Source organism: Pogona vitticeps, chromosome 1, assembly GCF_051106095.1.
Source record: "Pogona vitticeps strain Pit_001003342236 chromosome 1, PviZW2.1, whole genome shotgun sequence".
Classification (NCBI taxonomy): Eukaryota; Metazoa; Chordata; class Lepidosauria; order Squamata; family Agamidae; genus Pogona; species Pogona vitticeps.
The window spans coordinates 355681052-355701950 of NC_135783.1; the positions used below are offsets into that span (position 1 = coordinate 355681052).

General features: G+C 43.9%; 3 protein-coding genes across 8 annotated transcripts in view; all 3 read left to right on the top strand.

The window, feature by feature from the left end:
- The window catches only part of LOC140706082 (uncharacterized), a 276919-nt gene that overhangs the window by 113883 nt on the left and 142137 nt on the right, over positions 1–20899 (top strand). The window lies entirely within an intron of this gene.
- LOC144586363 (uncharacterized) overlaps positions 1–20899 on the top strand; it is a 222623-nt gene that overhangs the window by 59587 nt on the left and 142137 nt on the right. The gene's annotated exons all lie outside the window — the stretch shown is intronic.
- Positions 1–20899, top strand: part of LOC140706335 (uncharacterized) — a 68337-nt gene that overhangs the window by 20247 nt on the left and 27191 nt on the right. The gene's annotated exons all lie outside the window — the stretch shown is intronic.

Here is a 20899-nt window from a genome sequence, read left to right on the forward strand (position 1 = left end):
GTGACTGGAACCAATGGAGGCTTGAATAAAGTAAATAGTTCTGAAGTAATTTAATTTTTGGAGGCAAAAAGAGAAACAGTGTTTCAGACCAAGGGACTGGCTGGGTGCCAGAAGAAATATAGTAACAATCCATGGCTGCCAGTGGAGAGCTACAAAATAATTCTCTCTCTAACTAAGAAAAAGCCTTTTCAACTGAGGCTTGACTATTTATATCAATAGAATAAACCAGCTTATCTGAATTATTTACAAATAAACATGCCTTCTAAAAGAGGGAAGGTAGAAATGGAGGTATCAGATGTTCTAGCGTGACCTCATGAAGAGGGCAGCCCTCTTGAAATAACTGAGCCAGATGAGATTCAGGAGGAGGATGCCTCAACGGGTGAAACTGGGTTAACCTCTCAAGAATTTGAAAGATGGAGGTTGCAACAAGAATTTAAATTAAAGGAGTTATTATTTATTTATTTATTTACTTACTTGCTTACTTACTTGCTTACTTACTTGCTTGCTTACTTACTTACTTACTTACTTACTTACTTACTTACTTACTTACTTACTTACTTACTTACTTACTTACTTACTTACTTACTTACTTACTTACTTACTTACTTACTTACTTACTTACTTACTTACTTACTTACTTATTCTATTTGTACCACGCCTATCTGGTCGAAACGACCACTCTAGGCAGCTTCCAGGCAGATAAAAATGCAGACATAAATACATATAACAAAAAAATGCAAAAATAAATAATTAAACAATAAACAATAAGGAAAAACAATAAGCAAATTCTTCAAGATGGCAAAAAATAGCAAAGAATAGGTAAAGAAGGGGAAAAATTTTAATTGTTATCTGGAGGGAAGGCCTGCTTATATATCCATGTTTTTAGATGGGTCTTGAAAATACCCAGCAACGGGGCCTCACAAATCTCTGGAGGCAAGTTGTTCCAGAGGTGCAGAGCCACTGCCAAGAAGGCCCGATTTCTTGTTTTTTCCTTTTGGGCTTCCCTCGGCATCAGGATCCTCAGCCTTACCTCCAGACTCGATCGAGTGACTTGGGTAGTTCTTGGTGGGAGAAGGCATTCCATCAAATCTCGAGGCCCTAAACCGTTTAGGGCTTTATACGTAAGCATCAACACTTTGAAGTCAATGTGCCTCGTGGCGCAGTGGTTAAAACACTGTACTGCAGCTAAAACTGTGCTCACAAACTGGGGTTCAAATCCCAGGTAGCCGGCTCAAGGTTGACTCAGCCTTCCATCCTTCCGAGGTCGGTAAAATGAGCACCCAGTTTGCTGGGGGGGCAATGTGTAGCCTGTATAATTAAAAAATTGTAAACCTCCCGGAGAGTGCTTGTAGCGCTATGGGGCGGTATATAAGTTAAATAAATAAATAAATAAATAAATAAATAAATAAATAAATAAATAAATAAATAAATAAATAAATAAATAAATAAATAAATAAATAAATAAATGTGGAACCGAATGGGCAGCCAATGTAATGCGGCCAGAGTGGGTGAGATGTGTTGGATTTTTTTCCCTCCACTAAGAATTCTGGCTGCCACATTCTGCACCACTTGGAGTTCCGCATCAGCCTCAAAGGTAGCCCCACGTAGAGCGTGTTACAGTGGTCTAATCTTGAGATTACGAGCACATGCACCAAGGTAGTGAGTGCCCCAACATCGAGATAGGATCACAGCTGGGCTATCTGCCAAAGATGAAAAAAGGCGGTGCGGACCACTGACGCCATCTGGGTTTCCATAGTGAGCGTCGGGTCCCGATGGATCCCCAGACTGCAGACCCCACTCTTGGCGGCAAGAGTCACCCCCCAAAAAGAGAGTTTCCCAAACCACCTACTGTGGGGGCGCCCACCCTCAGTACCTCCGTCTTGTCTGGGTTCAGCCTCAGCCCATTTTCCTGCATCCATTGCAGTACGGTCTCGAGGCAGCGCTGAAAGGACAGAACGGCATCTCCTGCAGTTGGTGAGAAGGAGATGTAGAGCTGGGTGTCATCAGCGTACTGATGACACGAGGTGCCACACCCCCTGATGACCCCACCCAGCGGTCTCATATAAATGTTAAACAGCATTGGGGAGATAATCGACCCCTGTGGAACACCGTAGTTGAGACTCCACAGGGCTGAGACACTCTTCCCAAGCTGTACTCTTTGGGGACGGTCCTCCAAGAAGGAACAGAGCCAGGCCAGTGCCAGGCCACCAATTCCCAACTCAGAGAGCCTCTCCAGGAGGATTCCATGGTTGACGGTATCAAAGGCTGCTGAGATGTCAAGGAGGACCAAAAGAGACATTTTACCCCTGTCAGCCTCCCTCAGCAGGTCATTGTACAGGGCGGCCAATGCCATATCTACACCGTGGCATGGCCTGAAGCCCGACTGGAATGGATCCAGGGCATCTGTTTCATCCAAGTGTGCCTGAAGCTGGTCAGCCACCACCCTCTTGACCACTTTGCTCATGAAAGAAACATTGGCGATGGGCCTATAATTGCCAATTTCGTCCACCCCCAAACTAGGTTTCTTTCTAATAGGCCTAATGAGTGTCTCCTTGAGGGCAGGTGAAAACCTGCCCTCCAGGAAAGACCCATTTATTATTGCTGTGGCCTATTCTATTGTTGTAGGCCTGGCTACTTTGATTAACCTGGCCGGGCAAGTGTCAAGGGAGGAGGTGGTGGCACGACAGCGATCAAGCGACTTGTCCACAGTATCTGGCACCACAGGCTGAAAGCAATTAAAAGTCACCGGGCAAGATGGTGGACATCTCAGCTTGACTCATTGTATTTAAAAAAGGAGAGTGGCCCCGGTGAATGGCCTCCACTTTAGATTTAAAGAAGGCTGCTAACTGGTTAGGTGAAAAACTAGGGGGAGGCCCATCACCCAGACCAGTTCCGGATAGATCGCGAACTATACGGAATAATTCCACCTGCTGATTTGAAGCTTCACTTATCTGGTTAGCGAAGTAGAGACGACTGCCAGCCTTTACCTTAGCCAGGTAAAGGTTAGTTGCGACACTGACAGCTATCCAATTATAATCTGTCGGGTTCTTCCTCCACTTGGCTCTAGCCTTCTCCTGACCTGCTTCATCTCTCGAAGGTCCTGGTTAAACCAAAGCGCTGGCCGAGCTCTGCGCTGGAGAGGGCGTTTAGGTGTGATCGTGTCAGCAACCCTAGTAGCGGCGGTGGACCAGCCATCAACCAGAGCCTCAACAGGAGCGCCAGCCAGGTCAGCCGTTACACCTCTCATGGCATTCTGGAATCCAACAGGATCCAGCAGCCTTTAAGGGCGGACCATGGAAATAGGTCCCTGCTCCCTGTGAGGGAGAAGAGCCACGGAGACGTTACATTTTATTAGGTGGTGGTCTGACCATGTCAAGGGGACTGAAAGAAGGTCAGTCACTGTGACAGCCTCCTCACACATCACAAAGGAGGTGTCACGTCACTCTCACACACTCACTCTATTCACGCTGCCACCAACCATTCCCTCAAAAGACTCTTCAGACTAATAAATGATTTTGAAAACAAAAACTTGTGTTTATTGGTAATAACAAAAGGAATGGTAAATCACTTTAATCACTCAAATAATAAGGCAATCAATGTAATAAAGTATCGCTCACTCACACACTCTCACAGACCCTCACTATATAGCACAGTTCTTCACAATAGGAACAAACCCTAACACCCTAACCGGTTCCTAACCAGTTCCTATCAGGTCCCTATCTAAAACACTCACACCCATTCACTCCCCTTATATACATTGGCTCCACCCCTTATGTCCCACCTTCCATCACGCTATTGGCAGATGACATGCAGCTCAATTTCTCTCTCTCTCTGCCTCATTCTTTCCTCCATCTCTATCTGTTTCAATTTTTCCTCTTTTCTAATTCTAATTGCCTCATTCTGAATTCATGTGCTTGTGCTAACTCAAATTTTCTGAGATCTGCCAAATATTCTCTAGAGGACTCTTCCTCTTGAGCTGAGGAAAATCTTTCCTCTTCTCCATTAAACTCTTCATCTGAACTAGCTGCCATCTCAGCAGATCTTGGTTCAAGTTCAGTTTTTCTACTACGGGTTAAGGGCATTTTATTCACACAAAAGGCTCTTTTGTGACTTTTTTTCCTTTCTGTGCTATGGTCTGTGATAATGAGTTGCAGTGTTCACCAGCACACAGCTAGTAACAGTAACTAAGATTCTTTGGCTTTCGCCCTTTTACACTGGGCCCCTTGCCAAACTAAGGATACTTTATTATTTTGCCTTTGGCACCACTCTTAAATTTAATACAGCGCTACCCACACCTAGGTTCTGCTGTTTTAAATGGAGATCCCTCAGCTTTTAGCTGCCCTTGGTCTTTGCGATGTCCCCTCAGAGTTACCCTAACTCAGGACACGCTGACCAAATCACCACAGCCTTTGCTTTGGGCCACTCTCCCTCACAAAATGGACACCACAGAGCTGGACAAGGACACTCTCAGTTTACACACTGAAGTTATAGCGCGCCTCTACTAGATTTGCTCCCCGTGAGCCAAATCCTAGAAGGTAACCCACTCTTTCCACTTCAGGTGCCCCTAACTGAAATCTTTGCTCTGGTCACTTTGGCCAAGGCTTTGCTGGACAACTCATATCCCACCGCTGGACACCAGTTTTATTGTGACAGCCTCCTCACTCGTCACCAAGGAGCTGCCACGTCACACTCTCACACACTCACTTAATTCACGCTGCCACCAACCATCCCCTCAAATGAATCTTCAGACTAATAAATGATTTTGAAAATAAAAACTTGTGTTTATTGGTAATAACAAAAGGAATGGTAAATCACTTTAATCACTCAAATAATAAGACAATCAATGTAATAAAGTATCACTCACTCACACACTCTCACAGACCCTCACTATATAGCACAGTTCTTCACAATAGGAACAAACCCTAACACCCTAACCGGTCCCTAACCAGTCCCTATCTGGTCCCTATCTAGTCCCTATCTAAAACACTCACACCCATTCACTCCCCTTATATACATTGGCTCCACCCCTTATGTCCCACCTTCCATCATGCTATTGGCAGATGACATGCAGCTACAGCAATGACGGACAGGTGGTTTCCAAGCTACCGTAACATTACCTCCCCCCTTATAAAAGTTGTTTTGTGAGGGAAAGCTAAGGTGCTTTTCACCCAAAACAACTGAACACAGCATTAAACAAAACATTTCCCATATTATAACACTTACCAATAAAATATTAGACAAGGTTACACAACTATATCAATTTAAATATATACTTACAATTATGTAATTAATTGCATATACATATACAAAAACATTACTTTAATAACCACATGCTTTTAAAACCATATTAAACTCATTTATAAATTTCAAGAGTCCAACTTAGATCATCCTTCGTCTTCTGGTCTTCGGGATAAGGCGTCAGCGACACAGTTCAAAGTCCCTTTGACTACCTTAACCTCAAAATCATAGTCCTGCCAAAGAAGAGCCCACCTCATTAGTTTACTGTTCTGGGCTTTCATTGTCTTTAGCCACATTAGAGGTGAGTGGTCCGTACACAAAATGAAGTGTCTTCCCCAGATGTTTCTGGATTGCGTACACGATGGCCCAATACTCTTTTCGATGGTAGACATGTGCTTCTCACCCTTTTGGAGTTTCTTGCTCAGGTAGGACACGGGATGCTGGTCTCCGTTGTCATCACACTGGGACAGCACGGCTCCTACCCAGGCGTTAGATGCATCGGTGTAGATGATGAATTCTCTGTTGAAGTCTGGAGCATGCAACACAGGGTGGTTGGTTAAAGCTTCCTTTAGCTTCCTGAAAGCCACCTCGCAGTTCTCGGACCATGGGATGCGGTCATCACTCCTTTTCTTTGTCAGCTTGGTTAAAGGCGCTGCAATTTCACTAAATCTGGGGATAAATTTTCTATAATATCCCACTAAACCCAGAAAGGATCATATCTTCTTTTTAGTATTGGGTCTAGGCCACTTAAGTATGGCTTGTACTTTGGCCTCTAGGGGTTTGATTACACCTCCCCCTACCATATGACCCAAGTATTTCATCTCGGGGCTTCCTAGTTGACATTTGCTGGCTTTTACTGTTAATCCCGCTTCTTTCAACCGCTGCAATACTATTTCCAGGTGACATAGGTGATCCTGCCAGGTGTTGCTAGAGATCCCTATATCGTCTATGTAAGCCACTGTAAATGCACTGAGCCCTTGCAGAGTTTTGTCCATCAGCCTTTGGAATGTAGCTGGGGAATTCCTAAGGCCAAAACCGAGGACCCGAAACTCAAACAAGCTGAAAGGGCTACAGAATGCAGTTTTTTCCTGGTCCCTAGGGTCTATTCTCACTTGCCAGAACCCTTTAGTTAGGTCCAAACAGGAAATGTATCGACAACCCCCAATGGTCTCAATCAGGTTGTCAAGTCTATGCATGGGGTAAGCATCTGGTTTGGTCACTGCATTTAATTTTCGGTAGTCTACACAGAACCTGATGCTTCCATCAGGTTTATCCAGTAAAACTATTGGAGCCAACCAAGCGCTAGACAATGGTACTATAATGTTATCTTTTAGCATAGCATCTAACTCTTGGAGCACTTTATTTACATAAGGTCCAGTTACTCTATATGGGGTTACAGCTTGCGGGGGTGCATTACCCGTCTCTATTCTATGTAACACTCCCTTGGCTACACCAGGTTTGCTTGAGAAAACCTGTTGATACTTAGTAACCAGTGCTTTTAGATCACTCTGTTGTTCTATAGTTAGAGCAGGGCTGATCTTCACGTCCCCTGGATTAAACTTAGTCTCACCCCTTCCTTCCCAGAATGGCAAATCATGTTCTTCTTTCTCAGCTGCTTTCATTGCAAAAATCACATTTTTCTTCTTCTCTATAATATGGCTTAAGGGCATTTACATGAACTACCCTCCTGCCTAGGTGTTCATCTCCTTCGATAATGTAATTAAGGTCACTCATTTTGTAAATGACCCTATAAGGTCCATCCCAATTTAATTGTAGCTTATTACCCTTGATGGGTCTCAACATCAGTACCTCATCTCCAGGGTTAAACTGTCTTTCTCGAGCCTTTCTATCATACCAAACTTTCTGTTTGACTTCTTGAACTTTTAAGGTTTCAGCAGCCAATTCTAGATTTCTTTTGAGGCTGTTCATTAATGAGTCTATATAGGTGACTACTGTGACAAACCCAGACCTACTGGGATCTGCCACACGTTAACTAAGCTGCCACCAACCATTCCCTATAAGAAGTCACACAGACCAGGGATGGATTTTCAACAAATAAAAGAATAAGGTTTATTTAACACAACACACAGGGAAAATAAAATGATCAGTTGAATAAGATATAGTAACGTGGCTTAGTCTCATTCATACATGCACACAGTTTGGTTCACACAGAACACTTAACTTGAAGCACAGACCCTGAACCTATCAGTTCTGGCTAACCATACAGACACCTGAACCTATCAGGTTGGTACTGACTGACACACAGTAGTACCCTGTCTGACACACAGACTCCCACACCAGCTTCTTCTTCCCAGCTGCTGCTTCTTCTTCTAGCTTCTCCCCTTCTCCACACACGCTCCACATATATATACAGTACAGCCCCTCCTCCTGATGTCCCGCCTTCCACTCCCCATAGGATGGAACTTTCCCTCCAAACCCATGACAGACAGGTAACATCAGTGCTGTATGTAACGTGTGTGTGTTTAGTCGTTTAGTCGTGTCCGACTCTTCGTGACCCCATGGACCAGAGCACGCCAGGCCCTCCTGTCTTCTACTGCCTCCCGGAGTTGTGTCAGGTTCATGTTGGTTGCTTCGCAGACGCTGTCCAGCCATCTCATCCTCGGTCGTCCCCTTCTCCTCTTGCCATCACACTTTCCCAACATCAGGGTCTTTTCCAGGGAGTCTTTTCTTCTCATTAGATGGCCAAAGTACTGGAGCCTCAGCTTCAGGATCTGTCCTTCCAGTGAGCACTCAGGGTTGATTTCCTTTAGAACTGATAGGTTTGTTCTCCTTGCAGTCCAGGGGATTCTCAAGAGCCTCCTCCAGCACCACAATTCAAAGGCATCAATTCTTCGGCGGTCTGCTTTCTTTATGGTCCAGCTCTCACTTCCATACATCACGACAGGAAAAACCATAGCTTTGACTATTCGGACTTTTGTTGGCAAGGTGATGTCTCTGCTTTTCAAGATGCTGTCCAGATTTGTCATCGCTTTCCTCCCAAGAAGAAGGCGCCTTTTAATTTCAGGGCTGCTGTCTCCATCTGCAGTGATCATGGAGCCCAGGAAGATAAAATTTGACACTGCCTCCATATCTTCCCCTTCTATTTCCCAGGAGGTGATGGGACCAGTGGCCATGATCTTAGTTTTTTTGATGTTGAGTTTCAGACCGTTTTTTGCACTCTCCTCTTTCACTCTCATTACAAGGTTCTTTAATTCCTCCTCACTTTCTGCCATCAGAGTGGTATCATCTGCATATCGGAGGTTGTTGATATTTCTTCCGGCAATCTTAATTCCGGCTTGGGTTTCTTCCAGTCCAGCCTTCCGCATGATGTATTCTGCATATAAGTTAAATAAGCTGGGGGACAATATACAGCCTTGCCGTACTCCTTTCCCAATTTTGAACCACTCAGTTGTTCCATGACCAGTTCTAACTGTTGCTTCCTGTCCCACATATAGGTTTCTCAGGAGACAGATAAAGTGGTCAGGCACTCCCATTCCTTTAAGAACTTGCCATAGTTTGCTGTGGTCCACACAGTCAAAGGCTTTGGCATAGTCAATGAAGCAGAAGTAGATATTTTTCTGGAACTCTCTGGCTTTCTCCATAATCCAGCGCAAGTTAGCAATTTGGTCTCGAGTTCCTCTGCCTCTTCGGAATCCAGCTTGTACTTCTGGGAGTTCTCGGTCCACATACTGCTGAAGCCTACCTTGTAGGATTTTGAGCATAACCTTGCTAGCGTGCGAAATGAGTGCAATTGTACGGTAGTTGGAGCATTCTTTGGCACTGCCTTTCTTTGGGATTGGGATGTAGACTGATCTTTTCCAATCCTCTGGCCACTGTTGAGTTTTCCAAACTTGCTGGCATATTGAATGTAGCACCTTAACAGCATCATCTTTCAAGATTTTAAATAGTTCAACTGGAATGCCATCACCTCCACTGGCCTTGTTGTTAGCCAGGCTTTCTAAGGCCCACTTGACTTCGCTCTCCAGGATGTCTGGCTCAAGGTCAGCAACTACATTGTCTGGGTTGTCCGGGATATCCACATCTTTCTGATATAATTCCTCCGTGTATTCTTGCCACCTCTTCTTGACGTCTTCTGCTTCTGTTAGGTCCCTCCCATTTTTGTCTTTTATCATGTTCATCTTTGCGCAAAATGTTCCTCTAATATGTCCAATTTTCCTGAACAGATCTCTGGTCTTTCCTTTTCTGTTATCTTCCTCTATTTCTTTGCATTGTTCATTTAAGAAGGCCCTCTTGTCTCTCCTTGCTATTCTTTGGAAGTCTGCATTCAAGTTTCTGTAACTTTCCCTATCTCCCTTGCATTTTGCTTCCCTTCTCCTCTCTGCTATTTCTAAGGCCTCGTTGGACAGCCACTTTGCTTTCTTGCATTTCCTTTATGTAACACCTGTATGTAACACCTCCCCTCTTTATAAGTTGTTTTGTAGGGGGAAAGCTAAGGTGCTTTTTCCCAAAAAACAACCTGGTTAAAACACACAAAACAGTTATATAATAACATACAATACCATACTTACTTATACTTACATTCTAAGTTAACCATATCAATTAGGCATTTAAACATTTACCATATACATTACATCAAGTTACCTTTATTCATACAAACCAAGTTCAAAAAAACAGGTACATTTAACTTTTTGTCATCAATATATATACATAGTCCATGTTTCTTTCGCCGTCTTCATTCTTCAGGTCTTCTTGACAAGGCGTCAGCAACACAGTTCACTGACCCTCTGACCACCTTCACTTCAAAGTCATAGTCTTGCAGATTCAAAGCCCACCTCATAAGTTTGCTATTGTGGGTTTTCATTGTCTTTAACCATTGCAGTGGTGAATGGTCAGTGCACAGAACAAAATGTCTTCCCCAGATGTAAGGCTTGGCCTTCTGGATCGCGTAGACTATGGCCAAACACTCCTTCTCCACGGTTGCCAAATGTCTCTCACCTTTCTGGAGTTTCCTACTCAGGTAGGACACTGGATGCTGGTCACCATTCTCATCCTCCTGGCAAAGAACTGCTCCTACCCCGCTGTTAGACGCATCGGTGTAGATGATGAACTCCCGGTCGAAGTCTGGAGCACGCAGCACTGGATAGTTGATGAGCGCCTGCTTCAACCTCTGGAACGCCGCCTCACAGTCGCTGGTCCACGGGATGCGGTCATCAGCCTTCTTCCTCGTCAGATCGGTCAGCGGAGCCGCAATCTCACTAAACCTCGGGATGAACTTTCTGTAGTAGCCCACCAACCCAAGAAATGATTTGACTTTTTTCTTGGTGTTGGGTCTAGGCCAATCACGAACTGCTTCTATCTTGGCCTCTAGGGGTTTGATCATTCCTCCCCCTACCATGTGACCCAAGTCTTTTATTTCTGGGCTACCCAGCTGCAGTTTGTTCTCCTTGCAGGGCCTAGGCCAAAGCACTTCCTCCCCTGGGTTAAAGTGCCTCTCCCTGGCTTCCTGGTCATCCCAAGCTTTCTTTCTGACCTTTTGAGCTTGCAGGGTCTCTGCTGCTAGCTCTAGGTTTCTCTTTAGGTCATTCATCAAGGTGTCTATGTATGTCACAACGTCTTGTGGGTCATCCTGGGTGATCTGCTCCCAATTTTGTTTGATCAAATCAAGGGGCCCTTTCACCCTTCTCCCAAATAAAAGTTCAAACGGACTGAACCCGGTACTGGCTTGTGGCACTGATCGATAAGCAAACAAAAGGGATTGCAGCTTCTGGTCCCAATTGTTTGGATTCTCTGCCAAGTAAGCCCTAATCATGCGCATTAGAGTCCCATTGAACTTCTCAGTTAACCCATTACTTTCAGGGTGATAGGCAGTGGTTTCCTTGTGTTTAATTCCACAGATTTGCCATAAGCGTTTCATGAGCTTCGATGTGAACGATGCGCCCAAATCTGTGATTATTTCTGAGGCAAATCCCATCCTGGACATATACCCCACCAAGGCATCTGCCACTGTGTTAGTTTCAATGTTAGTCAAGGGAATGGCTTCAGGGTACCTCGTGGCATGGTCCACAATGGTGAGAATGAACCTGTTCCCCCTCTTTGTGGCCTTGGGCAAAGGTCCCACAATATCCACCCCTATGCATTTGAACGGAGTGTCAATCACAGGCAAAGGGCACAACTTTGCTTTGGTCCTGTCACGATTATTCCCCTGCCTTTGACACACATCACATTGTTTACAGAACTCTTTGATCTGCTTCCCTATTTCAGGCCAGTAAAAATTCTGTGTGATTCTCTGCTGTGTTTTGTTCACCCCTAAGTGCGCAGCAAACATGTCAGAGTGCCCCCTTTGTAAGATCATGGGGCGATACTTTTCAGGTACCACTAGCTGACTTCTGATCCCATCTCCCCCTTTTGAGATATTCCTCAGGGTCTCTCTATACAAAATCCCCTTTTTCTCTAGAAATCTCACTGCGGTTTCAGGTGTTAGCTGGGCGTCAGTCACCTGTTCAAAACACTTTTGGAGAGTGGCGTCTGCCTTTTGCTCTTGTCCAAATCGGCTGTCTGTGGTTAAGGTTTCCACCACAGCTTCTGAACTCCCCTCTGCTTCCGTCTCTGGCTCATCATTACCCCCCTGAACTGTCCCCGTGGTGGCTTGTGAACGTGTAATCACTAGCACCCGTTTCACATGTTCGGCCAGGTCATTTCCCACGAGCACGGCTGCTGGCAGAGTCGATGAAATCGCTAGTCGCCAAACTCCCCTCCAGCCTTGAAAGTTGACAGGTACCTCCGCTACTGGCAGTGAGATCACCTGCCCCTCAATCCCTGCCACCTTCATGCTCTCATTTGGGATTATATATTCCCTAGGAATAATATCTGGATGGCACAGGGTCACCTGGGAACAAGTGTCCCGCAGCCCCCGATACTGATGGCCAAGTATTCCTACGTCCACCCCTGCTGTCTCAAACAACTGAGAATCTGTTCTCACCAGTAGGCAGCGCCTGACCTCCACAAGAGGACCATTTTCCTCAGCCTGATCAGCAGATGTAGCTGTTCCAGATTGAGTAGCCATGGCAACAGGCTCCCTCAGTGACAATGAGCCTTGCTCTTTCTGGACACAGAACACAGCTTTTGGCTTGGTTCCACTCGAATCCTGAGGCACAATTCCTTTTAGCTGCTTTAATTTTTCACACTCTGAGATTAGATGGCCCTTTCCCTGACAGAAATAACATTTTCTGGTGTATTTTGATTCTCTCTCATCTTGTTTTGGTTTTCCCTCCAAAATCTGAGGTCTTGGTTTCATGTCTGAGGGCTTCCCTTCACCATGGGCCCCTCCCCCTTGCTGGCTTTTCCCTGGTCCCTGAGAGTACTTGCTGTAGGTTTCTTTGGGTTTTCCTACAGATTTCTCCTCACCTAAGGGCTTTCTTATCTGGTAAATAAAATCTGCGATCTCGGCTGCTTCTGCCACAGATTTTGGTTTCCTTTCCCTCACCTGGAATTTCAGTTCCCCATGCAGGACTGAATAGAACTGTTCCAGCGCTATCAAGTCTTTGAGCTGCTGAAAGGTCTCTGTCCCCTCCTGAGATAGCCATTTCTCAAGCAGCCTCACCAATTGGGCCCCCACTTGGGTAAAAGTCTGCTCTGGTTTCTTTGTGAGGGACCTGAATCTTTGCCTCAGCTGTTCCGCATTTATCCCATGTCTTGCAAACACCAGTTTTTTAAACTCTGCAAAATCTTTCATCAGTTCCTCAGGCATCTCTGAATAGACTTCGGCCAGGCTACCACTGATTAAAGATCGCATAATGGTCATCTTCTCAGTTTCCCTCACTGAGAAGTCCACAAACGCTCTTTCCACTAGGGAAAAGAACACCTCAGGACAATCTCCCTTGTGGTACACAGGGAATTTCTTCAGGTCAGCTTTAGACAATTGGCCTCCCTCAGAATCCCTATTGTTATTATTGTTCTGGTTCATCATTTCCAATTTTCTCAACTCAAACGCCATCCTTTCTTTTTCCAGAGCAATTTTCTCTCTCTCTAATCTTTCTTCTTTCTCCATTCTCTCTATTTCAAATTGTCTTTGCCTTTCCCTTTCCTGCATTTTTTCTCTCTCTAATCTTTCCTCCACTTCAAATTGCCTCATCCTCAGTTCATGCTGTTGGGCTATGAGCAATTTTCTGAGTTCTGGGTTCTGTTCTCCCGTGCTGTCACCCTGCACTGAGCCAAATTCATCCTCAGAACCTTGGTCAACCTGGGGGTCTTTCACTTCACCCATTTCTGCCATTTGGCTTCGAGTCAAGGGCATACTCCCCCCCAGAACAGGCTGCTTTCAAAAGTCAAGCCTCAAAATAAAGCGACCACTTTTTTTTTCTTTTGCCTCAGAACCAGCTTTCTCTATAGATTGCTGCTGTCCTTTCAGCACTAACTTGCAACAGTTGCGAGCTAGAGTCTACCCCCCTCTGCTGGGCCTCTCAGCAGACAAGCTAGCTCACTGCTATTTCACAGTTTTGCCTCAGCTTTTTTCCCGCCAAAAACAGGTTGCCTCAGAGCTCCCTAATCTAGCCCCCAATCTGAGGTTACACGTTCTTCTACTAGTGCACCTCCCCGTGAGGCACACCTAGAAGATTACCTACGCGCTCTCAGATTGTCCCTGACTAGACCCCCCTTGCTCTGGGCACACTTGCCAAGGCTTTGCTGGACCGCTGGACAACTGGACCAGTCGTATCCCACACGCTGGACACCAATCAATGTGGCAACCCCAGACCTACTGGGAAATGCCACAGTTTCACTAAGCTGCCACCAACCATTCCCTATAAGAAGTCACACAGACCAGGGATGGATTTTCAACAAATAAAAGAATAAGGTTTATTTAACACAACACACAGGGAAAATAAAATGATCAGTTGAATAAGATATAGTAACATGGCTTAGTCTCATTCATACATGCACACAGTTTGGTTCACACAGAACACTTAACTTGAAGCACAGACCCTGAACCTATCAGTTCTGGCTAACCATACAGACACCTGAACCTATCAGGTTGGTACTGACTGACACACAGTAGTACCCTGTCTGACACACAGACTCCCACACCAGCTTCTTCTTCCCAGCTGCTGCTTCTTCTTCTAGCTTCTCCCCTTCTCCACACACGCTCCACATATATATACAGTACAGCCCCTCCTCCTGATGTCCCGCCTTCCACTCCCCATAGGATGGAACTTTCCCTCCAAACCCATGACAGACAGGTAACATCAGTGCTGTATGTAACAACTACATTTTGAGGATCTTCCTCTACAACCTGTTCCCAATTTTGCTTAATTAGATCAAGTGGACCTCTCACTTTTCTCCCAAATAGTAATTCAAAAGGGCTGAAACCAGTACTCTCTTGTGGGACTGATCTGTAGGCATGTAAAAGTAATTGGAATTTCTGGTCCCAGTTATTAGGGTTCTCAGCTAAATATGCTTTAATCATTCTCATAAGGGTCCCATTGCATTTCTCTGTTAACCCATTACTTTGAGGATGATAGGGAGAAGTTTCTAAATGTTTAACGCCACAAATCTGCCACAATCTCTTCATCAGTTTGGATGTAAATGATGTTCCTAAGTCTGTTATAATCTCTGAAGGAAAACCCATCCTACTCATATAGTTTACCAGGGCATCAGCTACAGTATGGGTCTCAATGTTTCTCAAAGGAATGGCTTCAGGGTATCTTGTGGCATTATCAATAATGGTAAGAATAAACCTGTTTCCCCTTTTCGTAACTTTAGGTAATGGTCCAATAATGTCTACTCCAATACATTTAAAAGGTGTGGAGATTACTGGTAAAGGGCATAGCTTAGCTTTAGTCCTGTCACGGTTATGACCCTGTTTTTGGCACACATCACATCTCTGACAGATATTTCTAATTTGTTTTCCTATTTCAGGCCAATAAAAGTTCTGAGTTATTCTCTGTTTGGTCTTATTTATACATAAATGTGCAGCAAATATGTCTGAATATCCCCTTTCTAAAATCATTGAGCGATATTTGTCTGGTACAACTAATTGGCATCTAATCTCCTGTCCCCCTTTTGAAATATTCATCAGAGTTTCTCTGTACAGCAAACCATGTTTGATAAGGAATGGTTCAGGGGATTCAGGGGATAATTCTCTGCTGGCCACTTTATCAAAACAACATTTTAAAGTGGGATCTGTGATGAGATGGGTTTTTGAATTAAAATCTTGTAAGGAATATGGGGTTTGTAATTAAGAAATGAGCAAGAGAGGTTCCATCTTGTTTCTTTGTATAAAGTATCTATGCTATGCTGACAGGTTGTTTTCTAGGCGAGCAGAGAGAATGTTATTCTGAGAGCCTGAGAAAGGACTAGGTGTGATTAGATAGATGGAAATTGTTGTGACTCTTTGCTAAACCACAGTACCCAAATAACATCTGGTGTGTATGGGAAAGAAGTCATGTGGTGCTCCAGGACTTTTTGCCTAGTAACAAACTCTGATTGGATGACATCGTGGGAAGGTGCGATAAGCCCTTGCCAGTTACTCTTGAAAAAGGAACTTTTTGCCTATGGACATTGTCTTTCAAGACCAACTCTTCAGTCATTCGTGACTCACCCTAATATCTTTCATGACCAACCCTGAAGTCTATCATGACCAATCTTTACATGGACTGATCCTTATACTATACTGGATTACCCTTGGACCTATGGGCTTTTTCCTAAGGACTATGAATTATTTCTCTATGGGCTCTTACTTTTGGAATACTTCATATGGACTATGCTCTGGTAATTTTCTAATGACAATGGGATACTTACTGGATTTTTCTTTGTAGTACAGGATTTTGATTCTACAAGATCACTAAGGACTATAGCCTTTTGCTCACATGTTTGGATTATTTTGTTTTTCCTGTTGAATTACTTGACTGGAACTGTTGTTATTCTTTTTAATGGCTTTTTGTATTCTTGTAAGGTTTTTGAACACTTTTCTATTTTTCATGTTTTCTTTGCCTCACTACAGAGTTGTAAATAACTAACACAATGCTTATTTACTTGCCTTGACTTAGTTTGGTTTTGATACCTAGTAACATGCTAATTTTTTAATAAAATAATGATTATAAAAATCAATTGGTTTCCTGAACAGTAACACTTGTCTTAGGGTCATCTGAGAGTGCTGCCGCGGCCTAGCATACTTAAGGAGTCCTGCCTGTGGTGCTAGTTAAGTCTAAGGACTACAAAGCCCACATGTTTTTCTTTCAGTAATATCTGAGAGTACAAGGGTGTTCTTATGTGGGCAGACTTGTAAGAAGGAGGGTTGTAGCACGGCTAGCTGAGCTCCAGGATTCCCTCAGCCTATTTTAGCATGTGCAAACTCCTGATTACTCTCTGTCCAGGCTTTCACGCGTTCTCCAGGGAACGGTGTTTGCTCGCAGGATCTGCTTGCTGCTCTTGGGAAAATATATTTTTCTGTGGTATTTCTAGTGAAAATGCCTCAGCTTGGGGTATATTTTCATCTCCCCCTTGGCAGTCAGTAATGTTTTCAGCTGCCTCAGTTTGTTCTTGATGTGATTGAGTAATTACTAACGCACTCTTAACGTGTTTTGAGAGGTCTGTCCCTATAAGTACTGCTGCAGGTATTTGTGAGGAAATTCCAACCCGCCAATTTCCTTGCCATCCTCAATAACGAATTAAAACTTCTGCTGCAGGCAAAACTACCACTTCTTTTCCAATCCCTTTGATTGTCATATGTTCAATAGGAATAATGTGCCTCTGAGGTATAATATCAGGGTGACAAAGGGTAACTGTGAGCACGTGTCTCTTAAAGCTAAATAGTTGTTTTCAAATATTCCTATATTATCACCAGCTGATTCAAATAATTGGGAATCAGTTCTTATATATAGACAGTGTCTTATTTCAGTAATAGGAAGATTATCGACATAACTTGAGACCTTTCCACTAAAAGTATCAATTGTAGAGCCCTCTGCTGGCGTTTCCATGACAACAGGCTCCTCTCTAGGGGAAGCTATCTGATCATTCTGAATACAGTAAACAGATTTGGCCTTGTTTAAATTCATTTTCTGAGGTAAAATTTCTTTATTTTCTTTTGTTTTATGACATTGGGAAGCAATATGGCCGTTCTCATGACAGTGGAAGCAAATTCGGTTGCTCCATGAGCTTTTTCCAGCTAATTTTTCTTTTCCCTCCAAAATCTGGCTCTTGGCTTGGCCCTGTTCTGACGGCTTTCCAACAAAATGGCTGCCCAATTTCTGCTGGCTCTTAACTTGCCCTTTGAAATATTTAGTGTTGTCCTCCCATGTTTTCCTCATGTTTTTTCCCTCAGAATACATAGGCTTTCTAATTTGGGAAATGAAATCTGCAATCTCAGCTGCCTGTTTAACATCTGACAGTCGTTTGTCTGTCACCAAGTATTTAATTTCACCATGTAAAAGGGAATAGAACTGTTCCAACCCTATAATATTTTTAAATTGTTGAATTTAACTACATTGGCACCAAGCTGTGTGTAAGATTCATCTGGTTTCTTTGACAGTGTTCTGAATTTCTGTCTCAGCTGTTCTGCATTTATGCCAAACCTAGCAAACACCATCTTTTTAAATTCTGAATAATTTTTAATCATATCGATTGGCATGTCAGCGTAGACTTCAGCCAGACACCCACTAATTTGAGATCTTAAAATTATCATTTTTTCTGACTCTCTGACAGAAAAATCAGCACACGCTCTTTCAAAAAGAGTTAGAAATGCTTCTGGACAGTCTCCTTGTTTAAAAGAAGGAAATTTCTTCAAATCTGCTTTTGACAACTGTCCTTCCTCAGAGTTGGAATTTCTCTTATTGTTATTGTTCTGATTCATTAGTTCCAATCTCCTAATTTCAAAAGACATTCTCTCTTTTTCCAGCTCAGTTTCTCTCTCTCTCTGCTTCATTCTTTCCTCCATCTCTATCTGTTTCAATTTTTCCTCTTTTCTAATTCTAATTGCCTCATTCTGAATTCATGTGCTTGTGCTAACTCAAATTTTCTGAGATCTGCCAAATATTCTCTAGAGGACTCTTCCTCTTGAGCTGAGGAAAATCTTTCCTCTTCTCCATTAAACTCTTCATCTGAACTAGCTGCCATCTCAGCAGATCTTGGTTCAAGTTCAGTTTTTCTACTACGGGTTAAGGGCATTTTATTCACACAAAAGGCTCTTTTGTGACTTTTTTCCTTTCTGTGCTATGGTCTGTGATAATGAGTTGCAGTGTTCACCAGCACACAGCTAGTAACAGTAACTAAGATTCTTTGGCTTTTGCCCTTTTACACTGGGCCCCTTGCCAAACTAAGGATACTTTATTATTTTGCCTTTGGCACCACTCTTAAATTTAATACAGCGCTACCCACACCTAGGTTCTGCTGTTTTAAATGGAGATCCCTCAGCTTTTAGCTGCCCTTGGTCTTCATGATGTCCCCTCAGAGTTACCCTAACTCAGGACACGCTGACCAAATCACCACAGCCTTTGCTTTGGGCCACTCTCCCTCACAAAATGGACACCACAGAGCTGGACAAGGACACTCTCAGTTTACACACTGAAGTTATAGCGCGCCTCTACTAGATTTGCTCCCCGTGAGCCAAATCCTAGAAGGTAACCCACGCTTTCCACTTCAGGTGCCCCTAACTGAAACCTTTGCTCTGGTCACTTTGGCCAAGGCTTTGCTGGACAACTCATATCCCACCGCTGGACACCAGTTTTATTGTGACAGCCTCCTCACTCGTCACCAAGGAGCTGCCATGTCACACTCTCACACACTCACTTAATTCACGCTGCCACCAACCATCCCCTCAAATGAATCTTCAGACTAATAAATGATTTTGAAAATAAAAACTTGTGTTTATTGGTAATAACAAAAGGAATGGTAAATCACTTTAATCACTCAAATAATAAGACAATCAATGTAATAAAGTATCACTCACTCACACACTCTCACAGACCCTCACTATATAGCACAGTTCTTCACAATAGGAACAAACCCTAACACCCTAACCGGTCCCTAACCAGTCCCTATCTGGTCCCTATCTAGTCCCTATCTAAAACACTCACACCCATTCACTCCCCTTATATACATTGGCTCCATCCCTTATGTCCCACCTTCCATCATGCTATTGGCAGATGACATGCAGCTACAGCAATGACAGACAGGTGGTTTCCAAACTACCGTAACAGTCACCATCAGACTACACTGACTCCAATTGGTGGAAAAAACCAGGTCCAGTGTATGACCGCCCATGTCGGTGGGGCCGTTGACATGTTGGGACATGTTCAAGGAAGCCATGGTTTCCAAGAACTCAAGAGCTGGCTGTAGCGACCAGCCCTGCCTCACTCATCCATCACAACTGAACAGTGGAGTAAGGAGCCAATGAGAGGATGGAAGGTGGAACCAAGGGGGGACGGGGCTGGATATAAAGGCTTGTGTGGAGTATGTGGAGAGATTCTGTGAGTGAGAGACAGTGTGAAACTTAAGAGTGAACTAAGAGTGAGTTAGAGATCTGTAAGGACGCTGAATGGAACAGAGAGTTGATAGAGCTTTAAAGTTAAAGTAGAATTGATTCAGATTCAAGTGATTAGCAACCTGTGATTTACCTATTGATTAAATCTGATGTTAACTTCCCTGATCAAATAAATAACTTAAGTTTTAAAAGTACACATGTCTCTTTGATTAAATGGTATTGAAGCAGCAATACCTGGTGGCAGCAAAGTAAGAAGGGCGAGAACCTCGTGAAGACCTGAGGGGATAGGGGCTTCAGAGGGGATCGCCACACCGGCCCAGTGATCTCTGCCCCTGCGTGCACATTGAAACTGCCCAGAACCAATAGATCTGGGGATCTCAACAATGCTGCAGAAACAAAGTCCGCCAGCTCCAGTAGGAAAATGGCTGGGTTGTGGGAAGCATGGTAACCCAGCAAGATCCCAATACCTTCCCTGCCCCTATCAACCTGTGAAGGGCTTCTAGACCCAGCTTCACCACTGAGGAGCTCCTAGTAACATCTAAGGTGTTTTTATATATAATGGCTACTCCCCCCGTCCCTCCAGTCTACCCTGATGCTGGACAGCCTAACCGGGCAGACAGGTGAATGCTAGGAGAGGCCCCCCTCTCCACCTATCCATGTTTCAGTGATGCATGCCAGGTCTGCATCCTCCTCCAGGATAAGATCATCAATCAACTGGAACTTATTGGATACAGACCTGGCATTCAACACCATCAGTTTTAGAGTGGAGAGATGGTTGGGCTGGCTACCTCGATACTGACAGTTGTCCACAGCCTCAGAAGAGTGCACAGCCTTTAAACATCTGTTCACCGTTCTTCTAACATGAGCAGGGGCTGTGTCAATGCCATATCTCCCTCTACCCGTGATCACTGAGATGTTTTGAGGCCCCTCGCTGGGGAAGCAGGCCTTCCTTTCCATGACGGGGGGGGGGAGAAGAAGAAAAAAGAAAAAATGCAGTAAATTAATAGTCAAATAAATAACAAATTAGACATTCCAATTATAAAATAAAATAAAACACATATAATAAAAAGAGTCATTTAAGAAAAAACCCACGGAATTTATTCCCCACATGTGGCCTTGGTTAAAAATAGGAACTAGGGCTGAGGTTGGAGCCAGATAGCTGGAAATAAGAACTAGGGCTGAGGCTGAAACCAGAGAAAGAGAAATGGCTATGGAACAAGAAAAGTG